The sequence below is a fragment of the Theropithecus gelada genome, chromosome 19 (genome assembly GCF_003255815.1).
Source record: "Theropithecus gelada isolate Dixy chromosome 19, Tgel_1.0, whole genome shotgun sequence".
Taxonomy (NCBI): Eukaryota; Metazoa; Chordata; class Mammalia; order Primates; family Cercopithecidae; genus Theropithecus; species Theropithecus gelada.
In genome coordinates, this window is record NC_037687.1 from 42,190,947 (window position 1) to 42,200,234 (window position 9,288).

The 9,288-nt window shown below is 48.1% G+C and overlaps 1 protein-coding gene across 1 annotated transcript in view; it reads right to left on the reverse strand.

The window, feature by feature from the left end:
- The window catches only part of SIPA1L3 (signal induced proliferation associated 1 like 3), a 308,788-nt gene extending 299,536 nt beyond the window's left edge, over window positions 1–9,252 (reverse strand). Inside the window, exon 1 of the mRNA XM_025368227.1 lies at window positions 9,116–9,252. The gene's annotated coding sequence lies outside the window, so the exon portion shown is untranslated. The remainder of the gene's footprint in view (window positions 1–9,115) is intronic.
- Window positions 9,253–9,288: the final 36 nt, after the last annotated feature.

Genomic DNA, 9,288 nt, shown 5'->3' on the forward strand with positions numbered 1-9,288 from the left:
CACACAGGGTAGGTGAAGAAATGTTTCACAGATGGACAGATGAAAGATGCTCGCCATACTTCCAGTCTTTTTTTTTTTTTTTTTTAAAGAGACAGGCGGTGTGATCATAGCTCACTGTAGCCTTGATCTCCGGGACTCAAGGTGTGGGAGTGCCTAGGCTCAAGTGACCCTCTCACCTCAGCCTCCTGAGTAGCTGGAAGTATAGGTGCACATCACCAGGCCTGGCTAATTTAAAAATTTTTTGCAGAGATGAGGTCAGATGCAGTAGCTCACATCTGTCATCCCAGCACTTTGGGAGGCCAAGGTGGGAGGATCACCTGAGGTCAGGAGTTCAAGACCAGCCTGGCCAACATGGTGAAAACTTGTCTCTACTAAAAATACAAAACTTATCCGAGTGTGGTGGTAGGCACCTGGAATCCCAGCTACTGGGGAGGCTAAGGCAGGATAATCATCTGAACCCATGAAGCAGAGGCTGCAGTGAGATATGATCACACCACTATACTCCAGCCTGGGCAATAAAGTGAGAATCTGTCTCAAAAACAAAAACTTTTTGTTTTGCAGAGATGGGGTCTCATTATGTTGCCCAGACTGGTCGTGAACTTCTGGCCTGAAGTAATCCTCCCACCTCAGCCTCCCAAAGTGCTGGGATTACAAGCATGAGCCACCATGCCCACCCAATTTTCAGTCTTAAAAGCACCCACTACTGTCCTCACATCTAATCAGGGCTATCCTTCATTCAAAATATTTAGTAACCCATAAGGCCCAGGCTGCAGCAAATCAAAGTACACACAGGTCATGGTGCTGGAGCAGGGACCTGGGGCCCTTACAGGTCCAGGAATCATTGTCTTAGTTGCTGGGCCATAGTGTGATACTTTAACAGTCCACACGGCTAGTGTGCTTCAAACACCATTTCCAGCTGGGTGCAGTGGCTCACATCTGTAATCTCAACATTTTGGGAGGCCGAGGCCAGCAGATCACTTGAGATAAGGAGTTGAAGGCCAGCCTGGCCAACATGGTGAAACCCCGTCTCTACTAAAAATACAAAAATTACCTGGGAGTGGCGGTGGATGCCTGTAACTCCAGGTACTCAGGAGGCTGAGGAAGGAGAATCGCTTGAACCCAGGAAGCAGAGGTTGCAGTGAGCCCACATCACACCATTACACTTCAGCGTGGGCGACAGAGCAAGCCTCCGACTCAAAAAAAAAGAAAAAAACACCTTTTCCAGCCAAGTCTCAAGTCCCCTTGCAAAGCTCACCCAAAGGAGACACCCTGCTCCCTCAGACACTACACTTTGTTTCATGCTAACCTGTGCCTGGTATGGCAATCAGTCAGCCTTGTTCTACTTGGCAGGCTCTGCTGGAGGGTCTTTAGTTTTGAAACCACCACCAAACCATCCCTGTCTCATTGAGAGCAAAAATGATGCCACAACATCCCAGGCCGCCCCTGCTGCCACATGAATTGGGTACTAAACACAGTCTAAAGTGCTTTGCATGTCAAACAACAAGGACACGAAATGCTGTGTCCGCTTCCTCAATTTGCCTCTGCCGAGTAAGGAGGGCCTGGGAAGAGTTTAGAATGCAGGTGAAGAGCATGGAGGGTGGAATCCGTTTCCTCACCTGTAAAATGAGTTCGATCAAGTTGATTACTTAATTGGACTACTGTCAGGATTAACTGAGGAATGTGTGAAATGCTTAGAAGAGCATCTAGCACAGAGTAAGCGCTAGGTAAGCTGCTACCATTATTATTATTTTTTTAAAAAGTAGGCCAGGTATGGTGGCTCGTGCCTGTAATTTCAGCACTTTGGAAGGCCGAGGGTGAGGATCACTTCAGCCCAGAAGTTCAAGATCAGCCTGGGCAAAACGGGTCTCCACAAAAAAAAGAAAAAATATGGCCGGGTGTGGCGGCTCACACCTGTAATCCCAGCGCTTTGGGAGACCGAAGTGGGCAGATCACCTGAGGTCAGGAGTTTGAAACCAGCCTGGCCAACATGATGAAACCCTGTCTCCTCTACTAAAAGTACCAAAAAAAATTAACCAGGTGTGGTGGCACATTCCTGTAATCCCAGCTCCTTGGGAGGCTGAGGCAGGAGGATCACTTGAGCCCAGGAAGCGGAGGTTGCAATGAGCTGAGATCATGCCACGGCACTCCAGCCTGGGCGGCAGAGCAGACCCTTCACAAAAAAAAAAAAAGAAAAGAAAAGGAAAAGAAAAAGAAAAAGAACTTAAAGTAGTATAAACTTGAAAACTAGGAATTTACCCTTCTCCAGTCACACTGATACTCTTTATAGCAAACTCACTCCCACCTCCGGACCTTAACACTTGCTGTCCCCTCTGCCTGGAACGTTCTTTCCCCAACTTTTGGCATAGCCAGTGCCACTGCTCATTAAGGTCTCAGTTCACATGACTCTTCAAAGAGGCCTGGGAGGTCTTCCCTGACCATCCAAGCTAAAGTAACCACCGCCATCTTGCCCCATCAGCCATTTTCTCTCCACTTACCCTGTTAAATTTTCTCCATCACAGTTAAAACTATCTGAAGAGGCAGGATCAGGATTTTTCTTTATTTAAAAAAAAAAAAAAGAGGCTGGGCCCAGTGGCTCATGCCTGTAATCCCAGCACTGTACAAGACCGAGGTAGGTGGATCACCCAAGGTCAGGAGTTTGAGACCAGCCTGGCTAACATGGCAAAACCCCTCCCCTACTAAAAATGCAAAAATCAGCGGGGCATAGTGGCGCATGCCTGTAGTCCCAGTTACTCGGGAGCCTGAGGCAGGAGATTGGCTTGAACTTGGAAGGCAGAGGTTGCAGTGAGCTGAGATTGTGCCAGCCTGGGTGACAGCGAGACTCCATCTCAAAAAAACAAAGTGAAGTGATCCTGTTTACTGCATGTCTTCCCGGGCTAGAATGGCTAGAATGTAAACCCTAGGACAGCAAGGATCTTGTCTGTCTTGTTGACTGCTGAATCCTCAGTGCCTAGAATAGGACCTGGTACACAGCACGGTCTCAATACATCTGTCAACTCAATAAAATAAGAATAGTAGCTAACTGCACAGGGCTAATGACATCCCAATGTGCTGAAAGTCTTGCAGACATTTCATTCAGTCTCCAACGACCCCCGAGATAAAGACTACTATCACACCCATTTTGCCAATGAACAAAAAAGCTCAGTGCACATCTTCCAAGTTAGTGGCTATATTGTGATCTGAACTTGGTCTGCCCGCCACCTAAGCCACCCTCCAACGGTGGCACGCTTCTCGCAAATATGAGGAGTGATATTTCCCACTGACGCTCCACCACCAGTCCCTCACCCCCACCACCCACTGTGGTCAGGCCACTTTACTGGCTCCTATCTTCCTGGGCAAATCTCTTCCCTTCTTTCAGGTGCAGCTGGATCCCTTGCCCTAGGCCCCAACATCTTCAAGCGGGATCCCTGTGATATAACTTTTTCTTATTTCTATCCGGTGTTTCAAATGATTGAGTTGACTCTTCCTGTGAATTACTTTGAGTTTGAAAGATCACATGTAGGTTGAGGTGGGAGGATCGTTTTGAGGCCAGGAGTTCGAGACCAGCCTAGGCAACATAGTGTGAGACCCTATCTCCACAAAAATTAAAAAATTAGCTGGGTGCGGTGGTGCGCACCTGTAGCCCCAGCTACTAGGGAGGTTGGGGTGGGAGAATCACTTGAGCTCAGGGTTTCAAGGTTACAGTGAGCTATGATGATGCCACTGCACTCCAGCGTGGGCAACAGAGTGACCCTGTCTGTAAAAAAAAAAATCACAGCTGTCCCTGCCCTGAAGGCTTGATGCAGATGATCTTATGGAACCTCTCAACAATCACCTTATAAGGAAGACACTTGTATCATCCCCATTTTCAGATGAGGACACTAAGGCCCAGAAGGACACATGACTTGCCCAAGGTATCACAACAAATATAGGGTAAAGTCACAGTGTGAACCCGGACCATGTGGCCCCAGAGTTTATGCTTCAGCCACTAGGCCATGCTGCCTATGTGAAAGGATACTTTTTTTTTTTAAATTTCGAGACAGAGTGTCACTCTTGTCACTCAGGCTGGAGTGCAGTGGCACAATCTCGGCTCACTGCACCCTCTGCCTCCCCGCCTCCCCGCCTCCCCGCCTCCCTGGTTCAAGCAATTCTCCTGCCTCAGCCTCTCAAGTAGCTGGGATTACAGGTGCTCATCATCACGCCTGGCTAATTTTGTATTTTTTTGTTGTTGATTGTTTTTTGTTTGTCTTTTTTTTTTTTTTTTTTTTTTTTTGAGATGGAGTCTCGCTCTGTCGCCCAGGCTGGAATGCAGTGGCTCAATCTCAGCTCACTGCAAGCTCCGCCTCCTGGGTTCACACCATTCTCCTGCCTCAGCCTCCCGAGCGGCTGGGACTATAGGCACCGGCTACCACGCCCAGCTAATTTTTTTGTATTTTTTAGTAGAGATGGGGTTTCACTGTGTTAGCCAGGATGGTCTCAATCTCCTGACCTCAGATGATCTGCCTGCCTTGGCCTCCCAAAGTGCTGGAATTACAGGCGTGAGCCACCGCCAAGGATACTTATTAGATGTGTGTTTGCTGAGGTAAAGAAATCTCAGAGGAACAACGTAAAGGTCCAGCAGTGGGGGAATGCTGGAATAAAGCATGGTCTCTCTACACTGAAGAATGTGGGTACAGCTGCTGAAAAGGATAAGCCAGATCTATATGTAATGACTTGGAAGGACATGCCCAGCCATTAATTGAAAAAATTGGGTTACAAATAGGTGTAACTTGATTTCTACCCCGTCCTTTTTTGGGGAATGGTACGGTAGGAGAAAGAAAACTGTCGATACATACAAACACACGCACATACACACATACAGACATAATCAATATAAGCACAGAAAAAGATAACGGAGGCATCGGCCCAAATCACAGGGGCAGAGAACACATCCATTTTGTTCATTATGCTATCTCCAAAACCTAGCAATAGATACTTAATAGATACTCACTGTCTGAACAAATGGTTATCTCTGGGTACATGGGATTTTGGAGTGGAGGGTGGCAGTAGGTATTTTCCCTACATCTCTGTACTGTTTGACACATTACAACAAGCATGAATTTCTTGCATAACTTTTTTTAAGCTAAATTCAACCCAATCACATACATACACACACGCACAAAATGTCATGACCAGAATAGTCCTAAAAAAAAAGAAGCAATAGGCTGGGCACGGTGGCTCATGCCTGTAATTTCAGCACTTTGGGAGGCCAAGGTGGGTGGATCACCTGAGGTCAAGAGTTCGAAGCCAACATGGCGAAACCCCATATCTACTAAAAATACACAAATTAGCCAGGCATGGTGGCACGTGCCTGTAATCCCAGATACTCAGGAGGCTGAGGCAGGAGAATCATCTGAACCCAGGAGGTGGAGGTTGCAGTGAGCCGACATCATGCCACTGCACTCCAGCCTGGGCCACAGAGCAAGACTCTGTCTAAAAACAAAAAAGGAAGCAATATCAGTCTTGAAGAATACACAAATGCACAAACTTGTCCAATAGACTCTCATTCTTTTTTTTTTTTTTTTTAATTTCTGAGAGAGGGTCTTACTCCGTCACACAGGCTGGAGTGCAATGCTGCAATCATAGCCCACCACAGCCTCAACATCCTGGGTAGCTGGGACTAGAGATGTGTGCCACCACACCTGACTACTTTTTTGTAGAGATGGAGTGTCGACATGTTGCCCAGGCTGCTCTCAAACTCCTGGGCTCAAGTGATCCACCTGCCTCAGCCTCCAAAGTGCTAGGATTACAAGCATGAGCCACTGCACCCCACCAAATAGCCTCTCATTCTTGTCCTTACAGCTAAAGACAAATTCTTTTTTTAAAATTTATTTATTTATTTATTTATTTTTGAGGCAGAGTCTCGCTCAGTCGCCCGGGCTGCAGTACAGTGGCGCGATCTTGGCTCACTGCAAGCTCTGCCTCCCGGGTTCACGCCATTCTCCTGCCTCAGCCTCCCGAGTAGCTGGGACTACAGGCACCCGCCACTATGCCCCCCTAATTTTTTTTGTATTTTTAGTAGAGACGGGGTTTCACCATGTTGGCCAGGATGGTATCAATCTCCTGACCTCGTGATCCACCCGTCTCGGCCTCCCAAAATGCTGGGATTACAGGTGTGAGGCACTGCGCCCAGCCCAAATTCTTTATTTTAAAGGAAATGATTGTTGAATTATTTTGTTAAAATGTAAATACATTTAATTTAGATTTTCAAGTTACTAAATCTATGTTTGAAATATATCAGTAAAATATATTTTACAGCAAAAAAGAGAGGCACCAATCACTGCACATTCTAAATTCCACTTTTGATTTACCACCTAACAACTGCAATGTCTGAAAGACAGACTCGCATTTAACTCTTAGATATTCATTCTACACAGACTGCCGAAAAGCCACGTGCTGCTGTCACTAGTCATGGAGAATAACCAAGATTTTTTTTTTTTTTAAGCCACTGCTTTATTTCTTCAGGTTAAGGGAACAAAATGCTTAGGTAAATTTGGTAGCCATCACAAATGTGATTGAGACCACCAGTTTCTATCATCCAATGAAATCACAATGACAGGTTTCTGACAATAAACTCAACCTAAAGGGAGCGCTATAAACGCCCTTCCCAGGCTCTTCTTGGGTGTGTGGTATGTGTGCTGCCTCCTGAAATGCCCAGGATGGCCACCCTCCCACACGGGATATTCTAAGCCGCTGACACCATCTAACTTTTCTGAAAGAAATTTACAACTCAGCCAGTCTGTACCAGGCTAAAATCACAGAACTGGGTCCCCTGAAAGCCAGGCTTTCATGCCACATCCACAGTCACTGCTGTCCAGCCAAGTCTATAATGTCTTCTTGCCCTTATTAATACATATGTTACATAGGTTTACCTATGTTAATCCCTAATGACTTAACCTTGTCATGGCCAGGCGTGGTGGCTCATGTCCTACAATCCTAGCACTGTGGGAGGCCAAAATGGGTAGATCACCTGAGGTCAGGAGTTCAAGACCAGAATGGCCAACACGGTGAAAACCCCATTTCTACTGAAAACACAAAAACTAGCCGCACGTGGTGGCGGGCACCTGTAATCCCAGCTACTCAGGAGGCTGAGATAGGAGAATCGCTTGAACCCGGGAGGCGGAGGTGAGCTGAGATTGTGCCGATGCACTCCAGCCTGGGCTACAGAGCTACAGACTCCATCTCAAAACAAACAAAGAAACGGAAAACTCAACCTCGTGAGAAAAGGCCACCACCTCGAGGAGCGGAGGGGAACTTTCAGTGCCCATCAGATGGGAGACCAATATGGGCCAATGAAATGGTGTTCCTATGAAATAGCAGATTCGTCCTTCTTGCCTGTCGACTGGACATGGGAAGGCAGGGGAAGAGCAACTCCCAGGTTTCTGGCTTAGGCAACCAGGTCTATGCTGGTGCATTTGCCAAGATGGTGACTACTGGTTTCAGAAGGAGGAGTTCAGGTTGGACATGTTGAGTTTATGGTGCCCAAGAAAGCCACTAGGGGCATTGAAGAAGCACAGGCTCCACATCTGGAGCTGGAGTGCAGGGGACACAGAGGCAAGAGCTGGCAGCATTAAGACAATAATTAAAGCACTGGAGTAAACATACTGGCTCTATGGGGAGGGGTGTGTGAGCAGGGGACCGCTGATGGCAGGTCAGTCCCATTTCTTCTTAGGCCTTTCTACTATAGTGTGTTCCATAATTTAATCTTTGGTGAGTAAAATTTTGGGCGGTGGGGAGAATAAAGAAACACTAACCTTGTGACCACTCTGCCATGTAGGTACAAACAAGCAAAAAGGGCCTATTAAAAAAAAAAAAAAAAAACCAGCAAGATGCATTTAATCATTTAATAAGCACTTACTGTGTGCCGGGTCTTGTGCAAAGCACTAAACATGAATTATCTCCTAGAACCATCCAAACAATCCTGGCACAAAAGTCCTATGACTACCATTCCACAGATGGGACACTGAGGCTGGGAGCAAACGTGTGGGGGAGCTCAGGGCTGTCATGTCACAGCCCACAGTCAGGCAGTCTCTGGGCCAGATGGAGAATATCGAAGAACAATTATAATACATAAGAGCTGCTACTTAGTGAGAGATGGCGCTGGACTAGAAACACAATCTCAGCAAATCCTTACAACCCTTTGAGAGTGATCTTGTTATTATCCCATTTTGTAAATGAGGAACCTGAGGTAGTAGGAGGTCAAGTCAACTGGACCAATTCTGAATCTGGCCCTCGGGGGAGACCAATACTACAGCCAGAGTCCCACCCTCAGAGGGTCTCTGGGCCACTAGGAACACGCTTAATAAACGGTACCATTTACTGAGCATTATGTGCCAGCTGCTGTGCTAAGCACTTTACGCATGGTATTCTCACTGCATCCTGAAAACAACTCGACGAAGTGGTTGCTACTTAAATCCCCATTTTATAGATAGGGAAGCCAAGGCACAGAGAGGTGAGGCCAGTTGCCCAAAGTCACACAGCTGGTAAATGTTCAAATTTGAACCTGGGGTCTCTCTGCCTTCCAAACCAACGCTCTTAACAAAATTATCTCGGTTAACAGCAGCTAGCCTGCGTTGGGTGCTAACCATGGACTCACCTCTTTACATGCACACGCTCAACTAATCCTCACCCTATGCAATCGATAACATCTTCACCTCATTTTTCGGAGAGCTAACAATAACCCCAACACGTAGTAAGTGCCTCCTATGTGCCAAATGTTTTATTCTATTATCTCAACAGAATCTCCGCCAAGACACTCTCCTACTCCGTTTTACTGCAGGGGAAATTGAGGTTCGGCGCGGTTTCCCAGATCGCAGCTCCCGAGCGGCACAGCCGGGACGCGAATCCACCGCTCCCCGCCTCCAAGCTCTTCCCCACAGCGCCGGGGTGCACGCCTGGAAAGTTGAGCCATGCAGGCACAAGTCCGGCTGGGTCCGGAGGGCGCGAGTCCCGGCGCCGCCGCCCCCCACGGCCAGTACCCACACCCGGCCGTCCGCCCGCGCTGACCCTCGGGGTCCGGGCAGCCACCGATTCCCCGCCACCCTTGCGCGAGGCCGATCCCGCACCCGGAGCCACATACCTGGCGTCTGGGCTGCCCGCCCCGCGGGCCCCACGACTGCGGCGTCCGGCTCCGCGCCGCTCGCTGGAGACGCCGCCAGCTCCGGTGGCCCGAGTGACTTCCAGGCTGCCCACTTCCAAGCCGCTTCGCGCGCGTCCTCCTGGGAACTGTAGTTTCGCCCTAGCCGGCCGCGA